The 15,574-nt window shown below is 36.7% G+C and overlaps 1 protein-coding gene across 17 annotated transcripts in view; it reads left to right on the forward strand.

The window, feature by feature from the left end:
* apba2b (amyloid beta (A4) precursor protein-binding, family A, member 2b) overlaps positions 1-15,574 on the forward strand; it is a 246,027-nt gene that overhangs the window by 37,238 nt on the left and 193,215 nt on the right. For 7 of the 17 annotated variants that reach the window (XM_073908627.1, XM_073908631.1, XM_073908634.1 and 4 more), the window contains exon 3: positions 2,458-2,530. The exons of the other annotated variants lie outside the window; for them this stretch is intronic. The gene's annotated coding sequence lies outside the window, so the exon portion shown is untranslated. The remainder of the gene's footprint in view (positions 1-2,457; positions 2,531-15,574) is intronic. 17 annotated transcript variants of the gene reach the window in all.

The following is a 15,574-nucleotide window of genomic DNA, read 5'->3' on the forward strand; positions in this document are numbered from 1 at the left end:
TTCAAACAGGTGTGTTGAAGAAAGTTGGAGCTAAACTATGCAGGACACCGGCCCTCCAGGACCAGGTTTACACCCCAGGTTCAAATACACTTCTTTGTCTTAACACTCCACTCAAATTTACATATTAGCACACCTCCAATAGCTTCTCCTCTAATGGGATTTCAAATCTCCCAGATGCTCCCCACCCATGGCCAGTTAAGGAATTTCTTTACCACCAATAGAATCTCAGGTTTTTTAGGGATCCTACCCATGACCAGTTAAGGTCGTTTCTTCCTACTTCAAATGTGACAGTTCAGCAAAAACAATGCCCAACAATATATCTTGTTCACTGTACATTGAGCTGTCAACTGTAAGTTTAGCTGAAGGACATGGGTAGTTTTAGTGTCATATTTTGGAAGTCATTGCAACTGAGCGTGGCTGCATGTCTTGAGTGTGCAGGTGTGCATGATCATGAGTTGCACATGAAACAGAAGTGCCCTTATGACCTTACTTCCATAAATCTACTCACATTACGTTACTTAGACATCCTGCTCTTTTAATTCATTTCCTGTTTCTGGCTGTGTTTCTCCTATAAAAGTCAAATAATGCAACTGAAAGTAATGTAATCATCAGAAATTCATCAATAAATTCTTCATTACACTCCCCCTTAGAAGGACTATATCGAAAAAGTCCTTCTCTTAAACCCTAAACTGTAATGCAGCATAAAATTCCAACACATCGTTCTAGTCAATCCTACTAAAGCAACCAAAAAGTTGCCCTCCACAGTCTTTACCAAATGTCAGCATCCTAATGTTGCACTCCAGTGGAGAGATGGAACCAAACATCTCTTCCTCATTTGGCTAGAAGGGAGTAAAAGATCCCACCCCCATTAGAGTCAAGAAACACAGAAAGACTAAACACAGAGAATTGCTTCGGAAAGTTACAGCAAATGTTACAGCAAAACAGAAACAAGATTGAGCAAAGTTTATGTGTAACTGTGCTGTACTTTATATATTAGGTACGTCCCAAATCGCATACTTATGCACTATTCTACACCATTAAAAAGTGTAAGTAGTGCGTTCACACTGAAATTCTAAAAATAATATTCATTCATTCATTTTCTTGAAGGGGCAGAGCTTTCGGGCACTGAGAGTGATTACGCTGCCTCTCGGTGGTAAATGCACAGGTTAACTCATGGCAGGTATTATTTGGTACTTTGTTCATTTATTTTGCTAATTTCGCAACCATCAAATGTCATCAGGGAAACAATTTGAATTTCCCTTAGTAAGAAACAGTAGTGTTCCATTTGGGACGACACTACAAACATATGCTATGCTGTTGAGTGTGAAAGTGCATAGGTACAGAGTGCATAAGTGCATAGTGTATAGTGTGCCATTTGGGACGCAGTTTGAGTCTATGTAATCATTCAATGATGAACTTCAGCTGTGTGTGTGTGTGTGTGTGTGTGTGTGTGTGTGTGTCAGTGTCCAGAGGACTGGCAGCAGTGGCAGGAGTGATTGGAGCAAGACTTCTGGGAGTTGTAGTTCGGTTCAGTGGCAGAATTGTAGTTCCCCAGGGATCTGCAAATGTTAGATCCCTGATGGTCGTGACAGCAATCAAGTACAACCTGCGATAGATATTGTTGTAAATAAAAGGCAAGAAGTTCCCTTTACTACCATAAAAACATACTATTACTCTTACCATGAGAAGTGGCCATATAAGCTGATCCTCACTTAATGGGGTCAATTAGAGCCATGCTCGAAAAAAAGCCATGTTTGGTGAAAGCACCAACCAGAAATTATGATTTTTGACAAAGACTTTGCCATACCTTCAAATTTCTTTTTTTTTGACCTATGATTTGCATTAACACTGTAAATAACTCTGAATGCAGAAATCGCATGATTGCCTCCTTTAAAGGTTCAAGACACCCCAAAGTAGTTTTTTTAAAAATAGATTTTAACAGATTTATGTGTATAGAGCATCATTTAAGACAACATTAGCGCCTGTCAGCTTTAATTGTGTGAAAAAATAAATTTTTTCTTTTGTCGGCTAATTTCATCTTCCGGGTTTAAAAATTCATTCATTGATTCATTTTCTTGTCGGCTTAGTCCCTTTATTAATCTGGGGTCGCCACAGCGGAATGAACCGCCAACTTATCCTGCAAGTTTTTACGCACCGGATACCCTTCCAGCCGCAACCCATGGGTTTAAAAATTGGGGATCAAAATTAGTGACGTAGCGCAAATCGGCAAGTGGAGTGATTACGTGTCGGTTTCTCATTGTTATTCAATGCTGAGTTTTCTTATCCTATAAGAAGAGCCTGCTTCTTAATTATTCATGACTGCACATACCTTCCAATGACAGATTAATATGGACAGGCCACAGACCTGCCAAGCTGTGAGACGCATGACACACAGTATTTAGCCATTCATCTTGTATGTGTACAAGGCTTGTATGTGTTTGTTTCCATGATTTACAGAATTTGTTGCATTTGTTACGGGAGCTGGGTCTGAAATACAGGAGACTCTCGGGAAAAACAAGAGTGCCGTCAGGTATGGTATAGGAATATGTTTTTAGAATAAGCATTGTTGGGATAACAGCAAAATAACTGCTATTTTCAGAGTGATCTTTGTCTGTTTGTAAGAGTTATGAAATGTTTAAAAGAAAAAAAAAGGAGATTATTCAAAGGTTGGCTACATTTTCAATTCACTTTGTTAAATTTATTAAATTCTCTCTTTGGTTCAATCAAATTTGCAGTTTTCATTTATCTATTTTTCTAAAATTGATTTTACTGGAACATAAAAAGCATACCTAATTTAACCCCCAATTGCGTGTATTTGTGGTAGACGCATCTGTTGCCTGTATTTAATGGCTTTCAGTATTTGTGACAAAAGTGTTGAATGGCTTTTCATTTAAACATGACATGCCTGGCCTTGTGCCATATATAATAAGGTGTGTGGATGCGCTGAGAGAGCTGTGGGGGAAGGGCAAGCACATGCTAATCTTTGCTCAGTGGACCTGCGCTGGCGATAGATGTGGTTAGTGGAGGCTTGCAGCATCATGGGAAATGTCTTTGAAGATGTGATGAGTTGAAGGAAGGATCACAGAGCAGCATGTCTGCCCAAACACCTCACTCCTCATCATGCATTCATCGTCTTTACCTGCAGTAATATTGCATGAGGATGCGTGCAGGAACAATGCATCCTTTTAGCACTGTGGCTTTTTGAAGGACAGTATTGTTGGAGGGTGATGGAGGTTTGTGGTGGTTTATGTGAGGCAGGGTAGGGTGGAGTCTGACTGAGGAGGCTCTTTGTTAAGCCCGATCAGAGTCTTCTGTTATGCTGTCTATCAGTGGCGGTGTCAAATGACTTAATCTTAGAGGCTTGATCTGTGATTTCTGTGCAAAGAAAAATCGGTCTTGTTTGGATAGGAGGGGGAAGGGGATTACAGACAGGCTTTTTTCAAGAAAGAAACGGGGCATACATTTCAATTAAGAAACAATTATGCCTAAAGCCTGTTTTAGTCAAAGGAAATTTGAAGCATTTAGGTTATATGACCTATCATGTTGTTGTTTTTTAATGATTTTGATACATTTAGTTTGGAAAGGAGTTTTAGTATATTTATTTTTTTAATTAGATTAAGACTGTGAAATATTAAATAAACTCGTTTTTTTATTAATTATTAGGGGTATTATTTTATACGGTGTCAAAGCATATTACTATACAATAATTGCAGTAATATGCATCATGGATAATAACAATTTGTTTTCAGAGTTCATTTAGCCCCAGATTTACCAATGGTGTTTCAAATATGATAAACTGAATGTCACATATTGAGCTTAAGCTTTTAATAATTACAATAAAATAATATTAAAATAGATTTTATAAGTAATCGTCTACACCACACACACACAAAGTTACCATTACAAATATCAAAATATTGTTAAATTAATATGTTTAGTAATATGTTTAGCTCGAGAATTAAGATTGTTTTTTGAACACTGTAAAGGGAATAAAAATTAATTTAATGCTTAAGTTTGATTTTATACTTGACAATATCTGTCAGTGAGGTTTAGTGCTGCAGCGATAAATGTTGTAGGTAATTTTCATCTCAAGTCATCCTTAGAATTTAAGATTTTGTAAGATATTTAGATATTTAATTTGAAAATCTGTTTAATATCTTATTCAATATTTAATTTCTCATCAATCTAAGAGCGAATTTGGCATAACTGAAATATTACACTGTGTAAAACTGCTAGGTTCCACACAATTCCTTCATGTTGACTCAAAGGGCACCTATTTTATCTCTTTTTCAAGATTTCTAGAAGTCTTTCAAGAAGTCTTTTGTTTCATATAAGAATGTGTCTGTAAATTTTCAGCTCAAAACACCCATCAGATTATTTGTTTTACCTTTAAGAACATTAGGATTTTCTGCTCTAAACACAATGTAGCTGTTGCCTGTGCCTTTAATGCTAGTTCTCCTCGCTCACCGTTACCAAGTGCCTGTCTGAGTGTGCCTCAATCTTTACCTCGGCTGAGTCAGATAAACAGCAAAGTGAAAGACATGAAGGAAGCAGATCTCATGTAACGTTTGTGAGAAATTCTACAGTGAGAACTTTCCCAATGATTATTTGATGTATGTGTTATGGAGTTGCAACAATGAGTCACACACAATATCGTTACAAAGTTTACGCACACAGACACACACAGAGCAGACACACAATTATGGTGTTTAACTTTGCACTATTTTTGTACGACAAATGAGGCAGGATACATGTTAATATCCACTGCTGTATGAATATCCATCATGTTAATGTTCAAAATAAACCTGATTTAACTTCCACAAACCAGGATTGAAGCGTCTTCTTTTATAACTGTACTGACATGCGGCTGTGGTGATGAAGAAGGTAAAATCGCTGTAATTCATTACAAACATGCACCGATTTAAAAATGTTTTAAACTTGTAAAACTCATTCTTGATCACATTTAATGATGATTGATGACCACAGAGAGCTGAACAGATCTTTTAATCCTGGTTGCTATGCGCACGTCCTGTCTTCTTGATATGATCATATGCGCAACTATGGAGACATGTTAATATGTGGATGTCAATCATTTTGGTGGGCGGGGGCAAACCGCACTCCTACGTCACATGGCAGTGGGCCTCAAAATGGGAGGGATTTGGACCCTTTTTAACATCAGGAAATTTAAGAAAATAGACTTTTTGTCTTTATATCACCCCAATATGACTGTGGACACACTATACCTACACACAGTTCTGTCCAAGCAGCTTATAAAAGATGATTTTCATCATAGGTGCTCTTTAATCACATTTACAATTTTAAGTGGACTGAACATAAAACAATTAACTTCTCCCATTTTGTCCCAAAAGTGATTTTCTTAAGTGCTAATAGTCAGCTTTGAATTCCGTAATGAGTCGGTAGCAGTTATGGTTAAATGTTTCCTCATCTGATTTAAACCATTTACTCATCAATGCTTTGTGAATCTTTTTGACTGACTGATCAAAATGAGTAATAGCAAGTGTCGTTCGGACTGGACATAGCAGGGAAACATAGTGTGTGCGCTTGGATAATAGAATGATATTAGATTTTTTTTTTTTTCAGGTTTGTAAAATTTGAATTCTAAGACTTTTTTTTCATTTGGAGTAGTAAAATATGCCTGCCAGCACTTCTCATTAGTCTCTTATTTGAAGTCTTTATGACACTATATGTTACTTGAAATGCGACCGGTTCTAGTTGATTGTGAATTAGTGTTATTGTTTTGCCGAACACTGATTCTGTTGCTCTCCGCTGTGTTTTTCTGCCCTTGTACATATTCAGAGCACAGCATCAGTAGGTGGGGAAATGTTGCATTTGATGAAATGTGTTACTGCCCTTGCTCTTACAAATCAAGCAATAATGGAAGCATTTGCATACAGATGGAGACAAAAATGCAAAACGTGCTGGTGTTTCCTGCTGTGCTGCCTCGTGCCCTTTCTAGCATATTTTCTGATGGATGGAAATTGAAAATAGAGGCATGCAGACTGCCCTCCTCCATAGACTTCCACTGCAAACTGATAACACTGTAGGAGTTCGGCTGAAGATTAAGAATTTAGCTGTTAAACTGGGTGGGAAACTATCGAATAGAATGATGCTGTGTGTTAAAATTCTGCTTTTCTTTTCTCGTCTTGCCTAGTTGTTGTTCTCAGGTGTTTCTTGTTCAGTAATGTGCTGCATTCAGGTTCTCCTGGAAAGTTATGAGTCTGGAAATCATTATAATGATGACAGTGTGCATTCAAGAGATTTTCATATTCTTCTCTCGCCTTTTCACTTCTAGGCAAAGACATGAAACTTTTCCAGCAGTAATGCTAGGTAATGAAGAGCAAACATGTGCATTATATATTTAATAATTCTCAAGCTGTCACACTGAATTGAGAAAATAAGAAAAGAGGAAATTTTGTTTGGAGTAGTATTTCTGCCATTTTTGCTTGTCTTCACTGTTACGGTTTACTCAAGCTTCAAGAAACATTCCATCGACTGAAATGATCTCTATCTTTCTGTAAGTTGTGTGATGTTCTTGTAAAATGTGCTGATGAAGAGCTATATATGATTAGATACTGTGATGTTTGTATTGAAGAAATCCAAACAAACACTGATGGTATCTTTGAATCACTTTACTCAACAACATTTTATGTTTTTTAGATCAGTGTTCATAAATTTGATTTCAAAGGTGACCAGCGAGAGTTAAAGGATCTGAGAATCGTTGTAGCAAACTTATGTCTGAGTTGTTTCAAGATAGCAACAATTCCTTTGTGTATATTCATTTAATCTTCATTCAGTTATGTTATTTAATCATATGATCATTAGTCGTTTAATATTTATCATTATTTATTTTTATTAATCATTAGTTAATGGTTTGATTATTATTATTGATTATTATTTGTCATTTTATTATGTTTTTATATTTTATTCTTACTATTTTCTATTTATTACTATTATCATTATTATTTCATTGTTCCATATTGTTACAATCTTATGGCTTTTTTTTATGAGTAAGAGATAAGAGAATGTCTCTATTTGACGGTCTGTATTGTCTTTGGACAATATTGTGAAGCTGTAATTTTCCACTGCTGTTGCTTGTGGTATAATAACATACAAAGTCTGAGCATTGAATCACACAAAACTAAGATTATTCAATAAACTCTGCTCTTTCTTTATCGTCATTACTCTGTCTCCTGATTCTGCTCCTCTCTATCTTTCTCAGTCAACTCCTATATTGATAGGACTGTTAAATCAGTTGAATACGGGTCAACAGGTTTGGGTATTGGGTGGCTCTGCTGCCTTGTTGTCTGGATACCCAGAGAAACAGACATTTTCTGACAGGATCTGGCTTCCGGAGCTAGATCTTATTAATCTTGCGTGATCTAACAGAGTTTATTCAGCTTTTCTCATGTCTGAGTAGATGGTGAATTTAAAAAAAAAAAAAAAGTTTTAAAGGTACACCATCTCAATAACCCATAAATAATGTATATTAGTAACTTATAGGTGTATTAATATAGTAGTACATTGTAAAGATTGCTGTAAAATTTACTGTATTACTGGCAATTGGTTGCCTGTAACGCTATAATTTTGTGCGCTTTTGTACGGATGTTTTGGCAGTAATACTGTAAAAATTGCTAGTGGTACTATACAATTTACAAGTGCCTGGTAAATTAAAAACAATTGTACTGTAAGACTATAAAATTGACAGAAATATTGTTAATTTTACAGCAATTATCTTTAACCACATTATCTATACGGCTTATGTTAGAACATTTTTTAAAAGATAGCACCCTAAAGCTTTTGTGCCTTATTTCTAACCTAGGTTTGTTCAGTCTTGATTGTTGATTGATTTTCTGATTTGTTCACTATTAATTGTGATTTTAGGTGATGCACTTTCAACTCCTAAAAGTTCTAGTATGACTCAATGGACCAGTTGCTTCCCCATTTCTCTTTCAGTCATTGCTTCTTTTCTTTTTATCTTTGTCCTTCACATTTCATGTTTAGGCTGCATGTTGGGTTAATTTATACTAATCTTTTTCACAATAATACAACTGCTTTTTGATCTTGTAACTCCTGCTAGTGTGAGTAAACATTACATCAAAATGTTCTGCTGTTCTTATTTGATTACATTTTATTAACCTGATAAATGAAATGAAAACATCTTCCTATCCTTCGGAAACATCTGTTCAACACGGCCTATTAAAACCGGTGCAAACTGGTTGTGACTGAAACATCCTCAAGGGGGATTTTGGTTGGACAGACGCAGTTCTCCTCTCTCTTTTCAGTTTCTTTGCAGTGTGTTCTGTGATTGGGTTTGGCCAAGCTCGTGATTGATCAAGTGCAAAAGAGGATTAGCGGATGCAGAGAGAAGGGATTCAATTCAGACTGCGCTCGCTTCGCTTATGGCAGTTAGCCGTCCTGCCGAATGCAGTGGAAGAGCAAGATTCGCCCTCAGATCTTAACCGAGGCTCATAATCATCTTCAGATCGTTTCAATCCATCAGCATCAAACTGACAGAGCACACAGGAGGACAGCATCCATGTTGGACCCTATCACACACCAGCCCGCCGCTTAAAACGCTGGCTTTGACAGTTTTTAGACCAGTGACAGTATGAGTTCTCATACAATATCTTTAAAGGCATGTGAAAAAGCAGAAATAGCCAAATCTGGCTATTTAATGAACAGGAGCCATGAAAGCCTCAGTGTAAACTGATGATATGCTCCCTGCAGAGATGATAGGCCCTTAATCCGTTGCATTTGGTGCAGAGCCGTCAGACTGAATGAGGAAAGAACGGGAAGTTTTTTAGATGCTCTTCTGTCACACATTTTAAATGCATACAGAATCAATTGACAGGCTATAGGATGGCTTATTACTGATGCCTTAAAAAGAAACATACATTACCCTCATTTGATCTGCCTGCTTGATTTGTTATACTTTAAGATGAAAACAGAATCCTAGATGTTGAATGTTTCGGTGTTGCTGTTTGAGCTATTACTTGATTTATTTTGCTTACAATGTCATCTATTGCAGTTTGTTCAAGGGTGTGTGTTTACAAATATACACCGTTTTTGTTCTGGCAGACTATCAAATTCATTTTGTTATGATTTTGGTCACCATTAAGCCAATTCCTAGCTTTTTGTTTCATTCAAAACACAAATGCTTTTCCAAATGATCTGTCCCTTGGTGCTACATGAGTAAACACAAAAAATAATTGGATATTTTGGCCAAGAAATGTAATCTTTCTCCACTAAAATTAGATGATCGCCTTATGAGGGACCCTATTCATAAAGTGTAATGATTATTATGCATTTTTATGTAATGTTGTTTTCAATATTCTGCTTTGCATTTATATTTATTATATATTTATAATATAATATGCAAAATCTTTAAGGTAAAGTTTTAAAAGGTTTTATATTTTTAAAGATAATTTTAAAGGTCCCGTGACGTGCTTTGAAATATGCATTTTTCTTCAATGTAATCTCAACCATAAAGCTGCGGTCACACTGGGCTTTTCCTCCCATAGACTTTCATACGCACGCGAATGCGTTAGACTGGAAACGCAGGGTCATGCGTTAAGTTTCGCAGGTTGCTGTGGTGCAAAGTTCAAGCTTGGTGAACTCTGACCTGCGAAATCGCATTACTTGACTGTGTGAGATCAATCGAGGATCAAAACATGACATCTCTGGGCAGAAATTTAAAACATGGAGCAATCCCTTGCTTTTTTTTAATGTCTAATAATTTTGTTTAATCCTGCCCCTTTTTGCAGCGCCGTATAACAGAATTTCGCACACACAAACTCTAGTGTGACCGTAGCTTTACCCCAACCAAAATACAAAGAGTGGGTAAGACATTGTGTAGCTCCTCCTCTTTTTATAAAACAGCCAACAGCATTTTGTTTTATCACACCTCTGCCACTGAGAGTGGTTGAGCTCAAGCACGTCAAATGAAAAGCAAATGAGTAGCTCCGTGAAGGGGGTGGGGCATGTCAGACACTAGATAGCATTTGATTGGTTTTGATGAGAAACTGCAGTATAGGGTGACGTGAATAAAATCATTAATTTATTTAGGTGAAAGTGACAAACTACAAGCTTTACACTGTTTATATCAGTTTTGTATCTTCTAAACGTTAATTTTGTTACTGTTTTTGGAGCACACTAGCTTTTAGATGACAACAATACTGATACTAACATCTAAAAAAACTTTATTTTTATTACATGGGACTTTTAAACATTAACAATTAAACTTAAACATGTTGCATTTACCATAAAATCAAGGCAGCTATTTGTACCATTCAACTACTCAATTTTGAATGCACTACAGTAGATTATGTATGTTATTTATTCAAGTTTACACTCACTGTATTCACTTACTTACTCTCTCACACAATTTATTCAGTCTTTCATTCATTCATTCATTCATTTCAACCCAAATTAAAAGTTGGGCATGCATGGTCTAATATTTGCTCTAAGATAAAAAAATTTCCCATATGGAGATGTCGCTTGTTAATCGTTGAGGTTTGTATGGTCTTGGCATGGGCTAGATACTGTTGTCCTAAAAAACAAAATAAGTTGAAAAACAAATCTTACATATACTGTACGAATGGTACTGACTTTTTTAAACCACGATATACCTTGAAAATGGTTATCATCCCATACCTAAAGTAGTATGGTCATGGCTCGTTCTGTGTGAGAGGAACTTTCAAGCCAAGACGAGCCCAGCTTATATGCATCCGATCATTTTTAAACATGTCAAAATTGTTTAGAAGCTGTTGGCTTGAATTTGTGATGTGTGTACAGATAAGCAAGCTGATCTATCACTCTAGCTGAAGTTTATCTATCAGGCAGACATGCTTACTGAACAGCGAGTGCTGCATGATGTGTTCATGCATGACGGAATCGTCAGAAATGATAGTTTACAGCAGGCAAGGGTAAAATTTACTTTTTATTTTGTACACAAGGAGTGACTGGCCTCCCAGTGCAGAAAAAGAACCTGTATGTTTTGTGGAAATGTATGGCTCTCATCAGTAGCTATTATGAGAGAGAAAAAGGGATGCAGTTCTATGTTTTCCTCTGTCCATGGTTTTGGCACAGAATTTCATGCGATTGCTTTGGAAATAGCAGGGTCATAAAATTGTCATACATCACTATCCAAACGATTTTCTCACAAACTCATTCATGGTGTGTGCATGGACTTACAATCTTCTGACTATTAGAATTCTCACTGTGTATGTCTACAAAAAATACAATGAAGTCTATTTGATTTGAAATGGTACTGAACTATGCAGGACGGTGACACAAAGGTCATCAACTGCTTCTGAAACCATACATTTTTACATTAGATATTGCTTATGCTTTTGTTGTCTGTTGGAAGGAATGCGTCAATAGAGCTGCCATTTTACTACAAGGTAGTGCTCCTTTGAAATGAATGTGGGACCAAGGTGCAGTGGAGGACTGGCCATCCGAAACCATAGATATATAGACATATATACATATATCTATGATTGGGAGTTTTCCTTGTGGACAGTATGCAAGTATTTTATTAAATTATGGAAATGATCATTTTATATTGCTTTTCTACAGAGATGGATAAGCGACTGCATGGCCATTGCTGACAAAGAGTGTGAGTTTGTGTGCATTCAAATGTATTATGCTACCTTCCTGTTAAATTTTATTTAATCCGTGTCCTGAAACACACCTCCTCTCCTACCCGTTTGTGAATGAATCTTCGTAATGAACGACTCATGTGAACCATCGATATCCCAGTATCTCAATGTGCATATTCACCTTTCCTATCTAAACGATATATAGCATTTTTAATACCCAATAATTTAGGGTGAACAGTATGCACATTGAGGTCCAGGCACTGTTATGCTATCAGGCACCTTTATAAGTTACTTAAAAACTAACCGTTACTTAACTTAGCCGACAATAATACAAGTTTCTGGCACCGCAGCATCTTCTTGTCATATTTCATTTACATTGTTTGCTGATTTTATTCAACAAAACTAGCATACGTCTAGAATTTAGTGAAAGTTGGTACTGATTTGCCTTATGGTCAGTGCAGTAAGTGAATATTATCATCAATAACGTTACTTGTTGAGCACAAAAGTTCATAACATACAAAATTGTGGAAAAAAAAAACAAAATCCTACCTATGAAATGTTCTGCCTTTGTGCTTTTTTTTCTTTGTTTGCTCAGTACTGCATTATAGTAGTTGTAGTACTTCAGTACCATTGCAGTAGTTGTACTGCATTATAGTAGTTGTATCACTAGTAGAAATTCAGTTGAATTGCAGTAGTTGTACTGCATTTGTACAGTAGTAGTTCTTCAGTTGTATTGCCGTAGATGTACTGCAGTTGGTTGTATTGTAGTACTTCAGTTGTATTGCAATAATACTGCAATATACTTAAATAATGCATTTTTTTTTCGTGTCCAAAATACTGAACTTTTCAGAAGTTAACTAAAACTGCAGTATTCCTGTAAAAAAACTGCAGTAAATTTTTGTAAGGGCAAAGTCCAGCATCTTCAGATTGGCTTTCATCTTGACTAGTGCGACTGAATGACTTTTGTCCTGGGAGCACTGTACAAATGTGGCGACAATGTTGACGCATGTTCAGAGCCCGTATGTGATATCTAGTGTGTATATGGCTATTTCTCAATACTCGGTCTTCAGCAGTCTTGCGTCCTCATTTTCTTGTGTAACATCATCATCATCCGCCAAAGTTCAGTTCATGACCGCAAGAACGGAGGACGCGTGAAAGTTCCCGGATGTGTTCTTGATATCGAGGATGCACTGATACAGACATGAGCACCAAACTCGTTCTAGAAGTCCCAGAAGTCTTCGCTACTGGAGGTGGGAAGCGCAGAATTTTGTATAGGTTTGTTATTAAAGTTCAGAGATAACTTATTTAGCTCAGGAGTTTCCCTAAATGAAATAGTGAATATAAACATTACCATAAAAATGGAGACATTAAGAGTGTTTATTTTCTAAAATTTATAATAAAATCTGTTTTATTTATCTTTTGTAATGTATATTTGTAAAATTTTTATGCATACTATATAATGTGAAAAGGAGAAAAACAATAAATTGTTGTATGAATGCTGAAATGTTTAAATAATATCTGGTTAAAGATGCATGAGCGTCATGTGAACATCAGGAAGAACGCAGCGTCCTCACAGGACGCGTTCTCTGTTCTCGTGGTCTCCTGAGTTCATTCTTTGGAGGTGACCTAGCAAGACCGGTCCTCACAAAAACGCAAGTCCGTTCTCTGCGTTCTTGGAATTGAGAAACAGCCCATATATCTGTGTTCTGAAGCTACTGCCCTGTAGAAATGAGCTTCTAATTGAACACACCTGAGCCTGCTAATTCATGTCTACAGAGTCACTTGAAAATCACATACAGGTGTGTGAAGAAGAAGATGTGGAGCGCCTCTGTTATAACTGACTGCACTCAGTATTCTATTACAGCTTTAGTCTCAAAAAGCAGATCGAAAGCTGCTGAGGCACTTTGTGATATCAGCATGTCGTGGTTATCCAATACCTAAAGCAAGATGTGAAAAACAACCTACTGAAAAAAAGACAGCTTCTTCTGTGGAAACCAGTTTAGACCAGTCAATGTAGATCACAGTGCATGTCAGAAAGCACCTTGTTGGATTTCTTGTGTTTTTTTAAGCAGTACAACACTGACTGTTTAGATGACTGAAGATGACTTCATGGCTCTCAGTCATGGTCACTATTTGTCTCTGACCTCCTTTCCCAAAAGACTGATGTGACTCAGCAAGTCTGATCAGCTTTCCCACCCTGAGGCATGTTGTTGTGCTTTAAAATAATAAATAGTCATGAGAGGAAGTGCACTCTGAAAAGTGTGCTCTTTTCCTTATGATCCAGCCAGAGTTCAGCCTGAAGAGCCACCAGAAACACTCATGCTACACACATGCTACACACATACATATAGCTTAAAAGGACATTTAGAGTGTTATTTTTACAATTACACTTATAATTTTTGCATTAAGCAGACACCTTTGTTAAAAATGAGTAGAGTAAAAGTAATTTGTCAAAGAGCCAGCAATTATATTTTCATACAAGTCAGGTTTAATACTCTGAAATGTATAAATGGGTCAAAAAGCACAATTTTTTGAAGAAAATGATTTTAAAAAATTTATTTGACGTGTTCTATACAGTTTTGAGGATTTTTTAGCACACTCAAAAAGCGACAGATCCTTTTTTGGCCTACATGTGTGGTTTAGAGGTAATAATTCTAGTCGCACAAGAGCTTAAAATGTAATTCAATTCACTTTTAAGCCAAACTACTGTACTCTGAATTCTGTTATCCATACAGATGATGTGGGCAGAAAGTAGCATGCCATGCAGAATGTGCTGAAAGCATCATCTTAAAATAACTCTGAATCATGCATTATTCGTACCGCATGCTCAAGGCCTGTCAAACTGTGTATTGCATGTTTATATGTATTCTCACACTCTCAGCTATTCAACAGACCTCTGGTTTCTGAACTCATTTCCTAGCTATAGTGTTTATTTTTGAATTGACTTATGCTGCTGCCGAATCCCAGTGGTGAGAAATATGAGGAGGAACAGTGTGTGCTGCTGTGCTGTGGGACTCACTGTACCGCAGGGCGTTAGATACGAGAGTGCGCCTTTGCTAGTGTTTTGATGCACAAGGTGATTGTGGACCTCTTGACTGCATCTTTTCTCTCTTTTTCTGTCCTGTGGGGTCCCTTGGGGGCTGGTCAGACCTCCACATCCTCTGTGAACGGAGCAGGGATTTAACCTCACTCTTGAACAGCTGCGTGGCCAATACTGAATGCTAAAAACAGATATAATTCAGGTTTTATGAGAATGCTTTGTAGAGATAGGAATGTTTGGGCACCTTAAGGTTCGATTGTGATTCAAAGGGTTACGATGCAATTATAAGAATGATTATCAATGCATCTTTTGTAATACAGATTTTTTTCTCATTATCTGACTATTAAAGCAAAGTAACTGTAATGACGGATAATGATTTTACTTTAAAGATCTTTTATAATGAAACAAAACAAAGTAATTTGGCAGGTCAACAAGGTTACAAGTAAATGAAAGGTGCCAGCTGCAGCATACTTGGAGACTTCCATCATCATCACATTATAAATTAATGATCGGAAATAAAAAAATATATAATTTTGACATTTGTTGATTGATTTGGAATCATCCAAGTCTGCATCACTGCATCTAAAGCCCTGATTACACAATTTTGTCAAGGTTTTGGCACGATTTCTTTGATGTAGGGTATCATGGGGAGTCATAAATGACAAATGGGTGTCGTGACACAAGATTAAATCGTTTTTTCTTGTGTAATGTGGCACAGTTCACGACAAGCGAAACCATGTCTGTGACGCCTCACAAAATCAATAGCAGAAAGTCTAGCATGTTTAATTTTTTGCCGATTTTTTGTTTATGTGCGTCCACTACTCAAATCTGCAGGGTGATGATTAGTTTTGGTCAGTAGAAAATAAAGATTTACTTAATGCTTCACTTTAATTGTTGTATCACAAACCTCTCT

This window comes from Danio rerio, chromosome 7 (assembly GCF_049306965.1).
Source record: "Danio rerio strain Tuebingen ecotype United States chromosome 7, GRCz12tu, whole genome shotgun sequence".
NCBI classification, from domain to species: domain Eukaryota; kingdom Metazoa; phylum Chordata; class Actinopteri; order Cypriniformes; family Danionidae; genus Danio; species Danio rerio.